Source organism: Lolium perenne, chromosome 5 (genome assembly GCF_019359855.2).
Source record: "Lolium perenne isolate Kyuss_39 chromosome 5, Kyuss_2.0, whole genome shotgun sequence".
In the NCBI taxonomy this organism is placed as follows: Eukaryota; Viridiplantae; Streptophyta; class Magnoliopsida; order Poales; family Poaceae; genus Lolium; species Lolium perenne.
In genome coordinates, this window is record NC_067248.2 from 12,827,087 (window position 1) to 12,841,657 (window position 14,571).

Sequence of the window (14,571 nt, forward strand, 5' to 3'; positions counted from 1 at the left end):
GGTGATAACAGATGTACATTATGTTCTCCTTGCATGCATCAAGGTACCACTGATGCAAATTCCGCATTTGTGTTGGCAGTTTATGCAGCTGCTCTGTGCTGACCAAGTCGGCCCCGTAGACAAATTTAGGAGCTATCTCAACATTGGGTAGTGCAACATCTGCTGCATACATCAATTCCTCCACGGTAACGTCACAGGCAGCCGCTAGCTTTGCAACTTCTTCCATATCGAAACCACCCTGTTCCTGGTACAGCTTGGGAACATTAAACACTTTGAGTGCTGGAATCGACTGTTTGGGCTGATCTCCGAGGAGGTGAACTTCCTTTCTCTTTTTGCCTTTTGTCGTTTGCTTGGCCTTGAGGGGTGCACTTGTTGAACTTGACTTCTTCTCGGCTGCACTTCTAGCTGATGATTTGCTTGTGCTAGCAATATCCTTCTTCTTAGCCTTGTCATCCTTGTTCTTCTTAGCCTTTTCATCCTGCTTCTTGTCATCAATTACCCTCTTAAGGTGGCGTGTATAGTCATCCTTCTTCTTGTGTAAGTCATATTGCGATGGTGTGTTCAGAAAAGAAGTAGCATATGCTGTTTGCTTCTCGGTGTATGGCTCTGGCGCTGGAGGTTTTGGCTTATGAAAAAAATCATAATTGTATTTCGCAACAATGGCCTCATTTTCCTCTTTAGTATGATCGTAAGGACGGGGGGGGGAGGAACCTTTGGTACTTTTGGGAGGGGTGACATCTTGCGGACAGGACTCTTAAAACGCTTCTGGCTGGGTGCATTCCGAGTCTTAGTGGGCGGAGGCGGCGGCGCTGGAGATGGAGATGGACTATAGATGTCGTGGTCGACGTCGTACCCATGGGGTGATGGTGGCGACATGTGATCAGTAGGAGGAGGTGATGGTAGCCTGCGATCACCTGGAGGAGGTGATGGTGACCTGCTCGGACGACTGGTACTAGGGGCTACCCAGCCTGGCAGCCTGATGTTCTTCTTTTCCCAGAGAATGATTTCTCCCAGCACCTCTCTGAGTGTAAGCCCCCCATCACCTCCAGGGATTTCGAGCTCCAATGTCTCCCACGACGGTACAACTGAATCCACCCCGACACGAGCATAGCCAGCTGGAATCTGATTGCCATGCCATGTTGCCGGCTCACCTTCAGGTCCAAATGCAGGTAAGACATAGCCGACCGCCACCTTAACAGACATGTTCCTAAACACCACATGGAGATCACAAGGTGTTTGCTCCTTGATTCCATCCACGGGGTCGCCAGGACCGCCATCTATCATCCGTTTAGGAGGGGCCTCCGAGTCGGCCACGCTGCTGTCTCGTCGCTGAGATATGCCAGCGGTATTATCTGGCTGGCGCTGTCCTTTTAGTTCATTTATCTCCAGATGCTGCTGCTGAATCTCCCGCTGCTGCTGGTCAAGTCGGCGTTGGAACTCGGCCATCCGGTCATTCTGCACCTCCAGCTCGCGTTGTTTTAGCTCTCGCTCGGCTTCTATAAGTCTTCGCGTCGGCCGGAAACCCAAGCGACCACGGAACACTAGGGCCGAAGCCTCTTGTTCGTCCTCCCTTCTCAGGATTACCGAGGACAAGCGTCAGCAAGTCTTTCTCTCTATCGGCAGCAAACTTTAGTTTTCCCGCCTTTATATCTGTCGTCACGGCAATCCATTTTTCCCTGGGTACCCTAACCCTGCTGTCACTTTCAACAATGTTCCCTGTCTTCATGTCATACTCACAACCATGCGCGAGGAACCAATTTCGAGCCCTAATGTCCCATCCTTCTCGCGTGGGTTCTGGAGTGATCCCATGCAGCTCCATCTCAGCCTCTTGTGCATCCCACTTAGGCATGGCTACTTCGTAGCCCCCTCGCCCCGTATGATGGTGATATTTCTTTTCGCTTGCATTCTTCTTGTTTTTCTTGGACAGGTTCACAGCCTCCTCTGATTCTTTGTACTTCACAAATTCTTCCCAATTATGCTCCTGCTTCGCTAGGTAGTTTTCGAATACTGGAGGCTTCTTCTCGGCCTTATAAGCTTTCCATAACCGGTTCTTATACGCTCGGAAAAGTTCCCCCATCTTCTTAAGAGCCCATTTCTTCACTAGCGCCCTCTGCTTGGCATTCTCAGAGTCCGATCCCAAATTTTGCAAAGTGAAATGTGACATGAGGTCGTCAAAAAGTGTGTTCTTGTACCTATCGGCAACCTGATCTTCGGACACATTCTTGGTCTTGTTCCATTCTTTAACAGTGATCGGGATATGATCTCTAACCACAACTCCGCACTGATTCTTAAATGTCACTCTGACACTCGCGGGTGCCACAGGTTGGCCTTCCGGTGATATAGTTTCAATGTTGAAGTGGTCTTTTTTGCCCAGTCTCTTTGCCGGGCCTCGTTTCTCCAACTTATCTTCGGAGGCCTAAGAGAATAAAAATCAGTTAATTTATATACATATGTACATATAGAATTCCATTAATGCCTCAACTGATCGTATACCTCGTCATTACCGGAGCCGTCGGCTTCTCCATCACCGGAGCCGTCGGCTTCTCCATCACCGGAGCCGCTGGCTTCTCCATGATCACCGGAGCCGTCGGCTTCTCCATCACCGGAGCCGCTGGCTTCTCCATCACCATCGCGGATTATGTTCTCGAAAATGTCTTCCTGTTCCAAGTCCCGTTCGAATGGATCCATTGTTTCTGCAAAAAATTAAATTGATAAGTACATGTTCTAACCCTAACCCTAATCAAACACTAAGCAAACCCTAACCCTAGCTAACCAAACACTAACCTAACCCTAACACTAATCGGCGTCGGTTGTTCGCGAGAGGGAGAGGGCCGGTGTCGGCGTCGGTTGTTCGCGAGAGGGAGAGAAGATGGGAGTTGCGGCGTCGGTGGTTTTCGCGAGAGGGAGAGAGAGGTGTTTGCGAGAGGGAGAGGGCCGGTGTCGGCGTCGGTTGTTCGTGACAGGGAGAGAAGATGGGTGTCGGCGAGTGTTGTTCGCGAGAGGGAGAGGGGTGTCGGCGAGTGTTTGCGTCGGTTGTTCGCGAGAGGGAGAGGGGTGTCGGCGAGTGTTCGCGAGATGGAGAGGGGTGTCGGCGAGTGTTGTTCGCGAGAGGGAGAGCGGTGTCGGCGAGTGTTGTTCGCGCGAGAGTGTTTGCGTCGGTTGTTTACAAGCTAACTAATACAAAATTTAAACTAATATAAAATTTAATATAACATAACTACAAGATTTGAATTAATACAAAATTTAAACTAAGTAACTACAAAATTTGAATTAACTATCTACAAAAATTTAAACTAACTAACTAATACTAAATTTATCTAAATACTAATACTAATACTAACTAACTAATACTAATTAAAACTAAATACTAATACTAACTAAACTAAACTAACTAACTAACTTAATAAAAAACTTAATGAAAAAACTTAACGAAAAAAAAAGACCGGGGCATGGCCGGCCGGCACCGGCGGCCGCGCGGGGCGACGGAGGGTGGCGGCTACCTGCAGAGGGTGGCGCAGAGGTGGCGGCGGCGGCCGGGGTGCCCCAGAGGAGGCGGCGGCCGAGTTGCCGCGTAGATCGAGGCCGCGCGCGCGATCGGAGGTGGCGCGCGGAGGCGCGGCCGGCGCGCATGAGGCGGCGCATAGTGGCGGGGTCGGCGCAGAGGGCGGGGGCGGCGAAGAGGCGGCTCAGAAGTGGCGGGGGCGGCGGCCGGAGGCGAGGAAGATGGCCGGCGGCGGCGTTGAAATTGGGCAGCCTGGCGGCGCAATTTCGCTAAGGGTTGGCCTCCGTGTGTCGCGGGTGGAGGCACCGCCCGCGGCGCCCAGGTTTTTATACCTAACCCCTTTTATCGCGGGTGGTGGCACGACCCGCGATAAAAGGCCCCTTTGTCGCGGCTCGTGCCACCACCCGCGATAAAAGGGGGGGCCTTTTATCGCGGGCCGTGGCACGACCCGCGACAAAAGGGGGTAGGAGCTGATCCGTGGGAACTGCATCCAACGGCTCTGGCCGTTTGAATCCAACGGCCTAGAGCCGTTGGATGGGCTGTGCCACGGATCAGCTCATCATACCCTGATCTTCACCCCTTTTCTTTTTTCTATTTTAAATTAATAAAACTATTATTTCAATAACTTTTGAATGGTAACTCAAATACAAATGTTTTATATATGAATATTGATCAGAAAAAGCTAATGAATATGAATATGGCATCCATATACCTATTTGCATCTCGCATCATATGAAACGGATAGTCGTGTATGTTTCACCCCTGTGCACCGCCGCCGTGCCACACGTGTCGCGTCCCGTCGACGCTGTCGTGCGACGTGTCGTCACCGCTTCCACGTGCCTCGCCCCGCCGACGCCGGCGTGCGACGTGTAGCCACCGCTTCCACGTGCCTCGCCCCGCCGACGCCGGCGTGCGACGTGTAGCCACCGCTTACACGTGCCATGCCCCGCGTGCGCTATATAGAGCGACGAGTGCGGGCGCAACCACACGTCGCCACCGCCTCCGCTCATTCATCTCCGGGATGCCTCCACGTCGTCGAGGGGCGTCCGGTTTCCGTGGCGTTCGAGTGCGTCCGAGCGGTAGGTTCACCGCCGAGATACGCGCCGGTGGCTTCCGCCTCACCCTCGGCACGTACAACACGCCGGAGCTGGCGGCGCGCGCTTACGACGCGGCGGCGTGGCGCTTTCGGCGGCCAGGGCGCGACATGAACTTCCCGGATGTTGAATCGCTAGAGGAGGCGGAGTTCCTCGCGCCACCGCCGTGCCTCGTCGACGACGAGGACCGTCGCCGGCACCGCCAGGTGCAGCGCAGGATCGCAATCGCCGAGCGCGACGAGCAGTTGATGCGCCAGTGGAGGGCGCAGTTCCCCAACGATGTCGACAACACCGATGCGTTCTTTGCTAACCTTAGGGCACAACGCAGGTCCAACAGGCGCCACCGTCGGGCCGTCGCCGCCTTCGAGCTCGAGAACCCGAATACAACTTGGACCGAAAACGACCCTCGGTGGGATGACATTTGGACGGAGACAACCTCCGACGACGAGTAGAGACTAGACTAGTAATTTATCTACTTTATTGTAATTTCAATAAAGTCGTTGTCGGTTCTATTAGTTTAAATTTAGTTTATAAAGTCGTTGTCGGTTGTTTTTGTTCAATAAAGTGGTTGACACGAAATTTATTACGATTGAACTGAAATTAAAGTACAGAGCTCAACTGAAAAATAAGATACATGGCCAGATTCGAATGTTGGAGCCATTCAATCATAGTCGTGCCTAGCCCTATAATAGTCGCCATTGTAGTCATCATAGTCGCTGACGTCATCGTCGCTACCATCGGGGTCGCGGTTGTCGAACCTCGGCGGATGACCACGCGTGGGCTGGGATTGAGGGTAGCGCAGGCGGGGGCCGCGATAGGCCATGACGCTCTGGAGAGTCCGGCCGCGCCACCACATCCGATGGCCGGCCTCGTTGAAGTTCGAAGGAGGCGGGCCGTCCTCCTCGTACCTGGCAACCGCCCTCTCACGCCGATTGATGAAGAAGCTGTCCCAAGTCGGGCTGTAGTCGGGATGCCACTGGGGATTCCTCCGCTGCTCAGGCGTGAGCTCGAAATAGTAGTGGTTCGTGATGGCCATCTCGCGTGGCACACCTAGAGGGATAGGAGGGACCGGTACGCCTCCGACGCTCAGCAACCAGCCGGTCGGGACGCGGTAGCCGGGCGGGCAGGGGTAGTTCGAGGCGCAAAGCGCCTCCGCCTCTCGGGGTGTTAGACATATGATGGAAGCCATGGGAGAGAGTGATGAGGTTTGCAGATATGAGTCCAAGCCTACATATATATAGTGGAAAAATGGCGGGAATGCGGGAAGAAAATAGGCGGGAACAAAGTGGCGCGCGAAACTTTCATCCCGGGTGGAGGCTCAAACCGGGACAAAAGACTGGGGGAGGCTTATCTAGGAGGGCCTTATCTGGGGGGATGATGTGCGGGTAACCTTTTGTTACGGTTGGTGGCTGCAACCGGGACTAAAGCTGTCGGCAGGATAAGGATGTGTCGGTAACCTTTTGTCACGGTTGGTGGCTGCAACCGGGACTAAAGCTGTCAGCAGGATAAGGACGCGTGGGTGGACGCACTGCTCGATGAGATAAAGCATGTAGTGCACGACGCCCTGTCGAAGGAACAAGACAAAGTAGAAGCGGTGCCGTGCCTATAAAAGGAGCATCGATACGCCTTGCCAAGCAGATCAACAAGCCAAGCACAGTTTCATTCCCATGGATGAAGGAAAGGGTTGGGAAATCTCCCGTGGCGCAGCTTCTCGAAGATGTCGTTGGTGCACACGCCCTACGGCATCTTCGGAAGCTGCTCCTCGGAAAAATTTCCCTGCAAGCCCGTGAAAGACTTCGTCTCCTCTAACAGTGTTGGGGAAAGGGTTCTCATTATTACATAAATGTAGAGATTGTCTTGGGAACTATATTTGAAGAATACATTATTACATCACCATCTAGTGTTGTGATCTTCTATGCCGTAGCCATGGAGAATCTTCATCATTTAGTAAGATGCTTGGGTCAATTTTCACCGTGAAGGGCGCAATTTCTTTAAACTTATTATAATCTTCTGACATGTCTGTCTTGTCATCCACTCCCACGATGTTTCTTTTCCCCGAAAGAACTATGTGGCGCTTTGGCTCCTCGGTTGATGTATTCTTTTGTTGATTTCTTTTTCTTGATTTGCTAGACATGTCCTTCACGTAGAAAACTTGAGCCACCTCGCTGGCTAGGACAAATGGCTCGTCCAGGTACGCAAGATTGTTGGGATCCACTGTTATCATACCGTACTTATCGTCAATATGTATACCGCTGAGCTTCACCCATTTGCACCGAAACAAAGGGACCTTAAAAGTGGGACCATAGTCAAGTTCCCATATCTCCTCTATGTATCCATAATATGTGGTGGTCTGCCCATTCTCGTCTTTTGCATCGAAGCGGACACCGCTGTTTTGGTTGGTGCTCTTTTTATCTTGGTCGATCGTGTAAAATGTATTCTCATTTATCTCGTACCCTTGGAATGTACATATGTTTGAAGATGGTAACCTGGCCAACAAGTACAGCTGCTCCACAACAGATGGGTCATTAATGAGATGTCTTTGCAACCAACTGCCGAAGGTATTCATGTGTTGACGTGTAATCAAGGACTCGGGCTGGCCCGGGTTTATTTCTCGTAAAGCATTCTTATGTTTCTCGATGTACGGAGCCACCAAGATGGAATTGTATAGAACTGTGTAGTGTGCTTGATTGAAAGAAATCTTGTCCCTGCACACCGTTGCTTTCCTTCCTAGTGTGCCTTTTCCAGTCAGCCTCCCCTCATACCGAGATTCAGGAACACCAATCGGCTTAAGGTCAGGAAGAAAGTCAACACAAAACTCAATGACCTCCTCAGTTCCGTAGCCCTTTGAGATACTTCCTTCCGGCCTAGCTCGGTTATGAACATATTTCTTTAAGACTCCCATGAACCTCTCGAAGGGGAACATATTGTGTAGAAATACAGGACCGAGAATTCTAATCTCTTCAACTAGGTGAACGAGGAGGTGCGTCATAATATTGAAGAAGGATGGTGGGAACAACAACTCGAAGCTGACAAGACATTCGACCACATCTTCCTGTAATCCTGACAAAGTTTCTGGATCCATTACCTTCTGAGAAATTGCGTTGAGGAATGCACATATCTTCACAATGGCTAGTCGAACATTTTCTGGTAGAAGTCCCCTCAATGCAACCGGAAGCAATTGTGTCATAAGCACGTGACAGTCATGGGACTTCAGGTTCTGGAATTTTTTCTCCTTCATATTTACTATCCCCTTTATATTCGACGAGAAACCAGATGGAACCTTGATACTGAATAGGGCTTCAAAAAAGATCTCCTTCTCTTGTTTGGTAAGAGCGTAGCTGGCAGGCCCTACAAACTGCCCTGGATGATTGCCGTTTCGTCCTTTATGATGTTCCTGGTCCTCCCGTGCTTCTGGTGTATCTTTTGTCTTTCCATACACGCCCAGAAAACCTAGAATATTCACACAAAGATTCTTGGTCAGGTGCATCACGTCGATTGCAGAGCGGACTTCCAGGACTTTCCAATATTCTAGCTCCCAAAAAATAGATTTTTTCTTCCACATGGGCGCGTGTCCGTCAGCGTCTTTCGGAACAGGTCGACTGCCTGGACCCTTTCCAAAGATAACATTTAAATCCTTGACCCTGTCAAATATATCAGCACCACTACGGGGGATAGGCTTCGGACGGCGGTCTGCCTCGCCATCGAAATGCTTGCCTTTTTTCCTTAAGGGATGCTTGCGCGGATGGAAACGACGATTGAACGGGTACACAACTTTTTCTCGCTTTTTCCAAATATTTACTTTCAGTCTCATCTAAACAGTGTGTGCATGCATTGTATCCTTTGTTCGTCTGTCCTGAAATGTTACTGAGAGCAGGCCAATCATTGATGGTTACGAATAGCAACGCTCGTAGGTCAAATTCTTGCTCGGTGTGCTCATCCCACACACGTACACCTGGTTTGGCCCACAACTCCAAAAGTTCATCGACTAATGGCATTAGGTACACATCAATGCCGTTGCCCGGTTGCTTTGGGCCTTGGATAAGCACTGACATCATAATGAACTTCCGCTTCATGCACAACCAAGGAGGAAGGTTGTAGATACATAGAGTCACGGGCCAGGTGCTGTGACTGCAGCTCTGCTCCCCAAAAGGATTCATGCCATCTGTACTTAGACCAAAGTATAAGTTCCTTGCCTCACCTGCAAAATCCGGGAACTCTCTCCCGATGTTTCTCCACTGCCGACCATCAGCGGGGTGCCTCAACATCGCGTCTTTCTTACGTTCTTCCATGTGCTATCGCAACAACTTGGCATGCTCTTTGTTTCTGAACAAACGTTTTAACCGTGGTATTATGGGAGCATACCACATCACCTTCGCAGGAACCCTCTTCCTGGGTGGCTCGCCCTCAACATCACCAGAGTCATCTTTTCTGATCTTATACCGCAATGCACCGCATATCGGACATTTATTCAAATTCTCGTACTTCTCACCGCGGTAGAGGATACAGTCATTAATGCATGCATGTATCTTCTGCACATCTAATACTAGAGGGCAGACAAGCTTCTTTGCTTCATATGTACTGACGGGCAATTCGTTATTTCTTGGAAACAGCTTCTTTAATATTATCATCAATTTCTCAAATCCCGAGTCAGTCACACCGACCTCTGCCTTCCATTTCAGCAATTCCAATATGCTACCTAGCTTTCTATGTCCATCTTCACAACCTGGGTACAACAATTTGTGGTGGTCCTCTAACATCTTGTCGAACTGCAACCTCTCATCCATGGCATAGTCTCTTCTTGCATCAGAAATGGCCCGACGAAGATCATCATCAACATGATCATCTGATGCCTGTTCTTCACCTCCTTCTTCTTCATTGTCGTCCATTGCGGTATCATCGCATTCAGAGAACATAGATCGGTACTGATCATCGTTATCTTTTCATCGCCGTCTTCCATCATAACCCCTTCTTCTCCGTGCTTGGTCCAAACATTATAGCTGGACATGAATCCAAATCGAAGCAGGTGGCTCTTAATGTCTCTTGAGCAAGAGTAATCCTTCTCATTCTTACATTTCAGACATGGACAACACATAAAACCTTGCTTCGACTTGTTGGCCTCGGCCACAAGCAGGAAAGAATTCACGCCCTCTCTGAAAGCGGGAGCACATCGGTTACCGTACATCCATGGATGACTCATCTGCATTATAAGTGTATCAGATGCAATCACCTTGCTAAAATTAGTATTGTAAGGACTATGTATATACGAGAAAATAGTTGCTAACCTTTTAGGATCAAAAAGAGGAGAAATCTTATCAAATAAAATCAAGTGGCATCCCTCACAAGCATTCCATCAAATACCTCTTGTGCACATCAAGAAAAAATGAGCTAGCATACACCTCCACCTTTCACCACCAAGGAAAAAAATGTAGGGGGAGGTGGGGGGCTGGCTGCGTGTATATATAGGCATGGACCTTTTGTCGCGGGCCGTATTACGACCCGCGACAAAAGGGGTGCTGGCAGGAGGCGCCAGAGCACAGACCCCTTTGTCGCAGGTTGTGATACTGCCCGCGACAAAAGGGCGCGATAAAAGGCCCGGCTCGCTCCAAATGGTTTCGGGGCGACGTGGCCAGGCCATTTGTCGCGGGTGCAGGCACGCCCGCGACAAAAGGCTCCCACGAAAGCCCTGTTTTCCACTAGTGACCATGGCTCGGAGAATGCATGGTGGCTGGTAGCCGAAAATTCAAGTCTACATGTATATGGAGGTCACTGATACGTCTCCAACGTATCGATAATTTCTTATGTTCCATGCCACATTATTGATGTTAACTACATGTTTTATGCACACTTTATGTCATATTCGTGCATTTTCTGGAACTAACCTATTAACAAGATGCCGAAGTGCCAGTTGATGTTTTCTACTGTTTTTGGTTTCAGAAATCCTAGTAACGAAATATTCTCGGAATTGGACGAAATCAACGCCCAGGGTCCTATTTTGCCACGAAGCTTCCAGAAGACCGAAGAGGAGACGAAGTGGGGCCACGAGGTGGCGACACCATAGGGCGGCGCGGCCCAAGCCCTGGCCGCGCCGACCTATGGTGTGGGCCCCTCGTGCCCCATCCTGACCTGCCCTTCCGCCTACTTAAAGCCTCCGTCGCGAAACCCCCAGTACCGAGAGCCACGATACGGAAAACCTTACTGAGACGCCGTCGCCGCCAATCCCATCTCGGGGGATTCTGGAGATCTCCTCCGGCACCCTGCCGGAGAGGGGATTCATCTCCCGGAGGACTCTACGCCGCCATGGTCGCCTCCGGAGTGATGTGTGAGTAGTCTACCCCTGGATTATGGGTCCATAGCAGTAGCTAGATGGTTGTCTTCTCCCCATTGTGCTTCATTGTTGGATTTTGTGAGCTGCCTAACATGATCAAGATCATCTATCTGTAATTCTATATGTTGCGTTTGTTGGGATCCGATGAATAGAGAATACTTGTTATGTTGATTATCAAAGTTATGTCTATGTGTTGTTTATGATCTTGCATGCTCTCCGTTACTAGTAGATGCTCTGGCCAAGTAGATGCTTGTAACTCCAAGAGGGAGTATTTATGCTCGATAGTGGGTTCATGCCTCCATTGATATCTGGGACAGTGACAGAAAGTTCTAAGGTTGTGGATGTGCTGTTGCCACTAGGGATAAAACATTGGTGCTATGTTCAAGGATGTAGTTACTGATTACATTACGCGCAATACTTAATGCAATTGTCTGTTGTTAGCAACTTAATACTGGAGGGGGTTCGGATGATAACCTGAAGGTGGACTTTTTAGGCATAGATGCATGCTGGATGGCGGTCTATGTACTTTGTCGTAATGCCCAATTAAATCTCACAATACTCATCATAATATGTATGTGCATGGTCATGCCCTCTCTATTTGTCAATTGCCCAACTGTAATTTGTTCACCCAACATGCTGTTTATCTTATGGGAGAGACATCTCTAGTGAACTGTGGACCCCGGTCCAATTCTCTTTACTGAAATACAATCTACTGCAATACAGTTCTACTGTTTTCTGCAAACAATCATCATCCACACTATACATCTAATTCTTTGTTACAGCAAGCCGGTGAGATTGACAACCTCACTGTTTCGTTGGGGCAAAGTACTTTGGTTGTGTTGTGCAGGTTCCACGTTGGCGCCGGAATCTCTGGTGTTGCGCCGCACTACATCCCGCCGCCATCAACCTTCAACGTGCTTCTTGACTCCTACTGGTTCGATTAAACCTTGGTTTCTTACTGAGGGAAACTTGCCGCTGTGCGCATCACACCTTCCTCTTGGGGTTCCCAACGGACGTGTCAACTACACGCATCAAGCAAATTTCTGGCGCCGTTGCCGGGGAGATCAAGACACGCTGCAAGGGGAGTCTCCACTTCCCAATCTCTTTACTTTGTTTTTGTCTTGCTTAGTTTTATTTACTACTTTGTTTGCTGCACTAAATCAAAATACAAAAAAATTAGTTGCTAGTTTTACTTTATTTGTTATCTTGTTTGCTATATCAAAAACACACAAAAAAATTAGTTACTTGCATTTACTTTATCTAGTTTGCTTTACTTACTGTTGCTAAAATGGCCAACCTTGAAAATACTAAGTTGTGTGATTTCACAACCACAAATAATAATGATATCTTATGCACACCTATTGCTCCACCTGCTACTACAGCAGAATTCTTTGAAATTAAACCTGCTTTACTGAATCTTGTTATGCGAGAGCAATTTTCTGGTGTTAGTTCTGATGATGCTGCTGCCCATCTTAATAATTTTGTTGAATTGTGTGAAATGCAAAAGTATAAATATGTAGATGGTGATATTATAAAATTAAAATTGTTCCCTTTCTCATTAAGAGGAAGAGCTAAAGATTGGTTGCTATCTCTGCCTAAGAATAGTATTGATTCATGGACTAAATGCAAGGATGCTTTTATTGGTAGATATTATCCCCCTGCTAAAATTATATCTTTGAGGAGTAGCATAATGAATTTTAAACAATTAGATACTGAACATGTTGCTCAAGCTTGGGAAAGAATGAAATCTTTGGTTAAAAATTGCCCAACCCATGGACTGACTACTTGGATGATCATCCAAACCTTCTATGCAGGACTAAATTTTTCTTCACGGAATTTATTGGATTCAGCTGCTGGAGGTACCTTTATGTCCATCACTCTTGGTGAAGCAACAAAGCTTCTTGATAATATGATGATTAATTACTCTGAATGGCACACGAAAAGAGCTCCACAAGGTAAGAAGGTAAATTCTGTCGAAGAAACCTCTTCCTTGAGTGATAAGATTGATGCTATTATGTCTATGCTTGTGAAAGATAGGACTAATGTTGATCCTAATAATGTTCCGTTAGCTTCATTGGTTGCACAAGAAGAACATGTTGATGTAAACTTCATTAAAAATAATAATTTCAACAACAATGCTTACCGGAACAATTCTAGTAACAACTATAGGCCATATCCTTATAATAATGGCAACGGCTATGGTAATTCTTATGGGAATTCTTACAACAATAATAGGAATTCACCCCTTGGACTTGAAGCCATGCTTAAAGAATTTATTAGTACACAAACTGCTTTCAACAAATCTGTTGAAGAAAAGCTTGGGAAAATTGATATACTTGCTTCTAAAGTTGATAGTCTTGCCTCTGATGTTGATCTTTTGAAATCGAAAGTTATGCCTAATAGGGATATTGAAAATAAAATTGTTACTACAGCAAATGCCATCCAAGTTAGAATTAATGAGAATATAAGATTGATGGCTGAACTGCGTGCTAGGTGGGATAGAGAAGAAAATGAAAAACTAGCTAAAGAGAAGAATGTAGCTAAAGTTTGGACTATTACCACCACAAGTAATGCTAATTCTACACATGTTGCTGCACCTCCTACTATTAATAATAAAAGAATTGGTGTTAGCAATGTTTGCACTTCTAATGCAAAGCGAGAAACCTGAAATCGCTAAAACTCATTAAATCGCTGTGATAAAGCTGCTGAATTTGTTTCCAATATTGGGGATGATGATCCCATTGCTTTAGATTATAATGGTTTGAATTTTGATGATTGCCACATCTCTGAAGTTATAAAGTTCTTGCAAAAACTTGCTAAGAGTCCTAATGCTAGTGCTATAAATTTGGCTTTCACGCAACATATTACAAATGCTCTCATAAAAGCTAGAGAAGAGAAACTAGAGCGCGAAGCCTCTATTCCTAAAAAGCTAGAGGATGGTTGGGAGCCCATCATTAAGATGAAGGTTAAAGATTTTGATTGTAATGCCTTATGTGATCTTGGTGCAAGTATTTCCGTTATGCCTAAGAAAATTTATAATATGCTTGACTTGCCACCGCTGAAAAATTGTTATTTGGATGTTAATCTTGCTGATCATTCTACAAAGAAACCTTTGGGGAAAGTTGATAATGTTCGCATTACCGTTAACAATAACCTTGTCCCCGTTGATTTTGTTGTCTTGGATATTGAATGCAATGCATCTTGTCCCATTATATTGGGAAGACCTTTTCTTCGAACTGTTGGTGCTATCATTGATATGAAGGAAGGTAATATAAAATATCAATTTCCTCTCAAGAAAGGTATGGAACACTTCCCTAGAAAGAGAATGAAGTTACCTTTTGATTCTATTATTAGAACAAATTATGATGTTGACACTTCACCTCTTGATAATACTTGATACACACTTTCTGCGCCTAGCTGAAAGGCGTTAAAGAAAAGCGCTTATGGGAGACAACCCATGGTTTTTACCTACAGTACTTTGTTTTTATTTTGTATCTTGGAAGTTTTTTACTACTGTAGAAACCTCTCCTTATCTTAGTTTTGTGTTTTGTTGTGCCAAGTAAAGTCTTTGATAGTAAAGTTCATACTAGATTTGGATTACTGCGCAGTTTCAGATTTCTTTGCTGTCACGAATCTGGGCTAAATTCTCT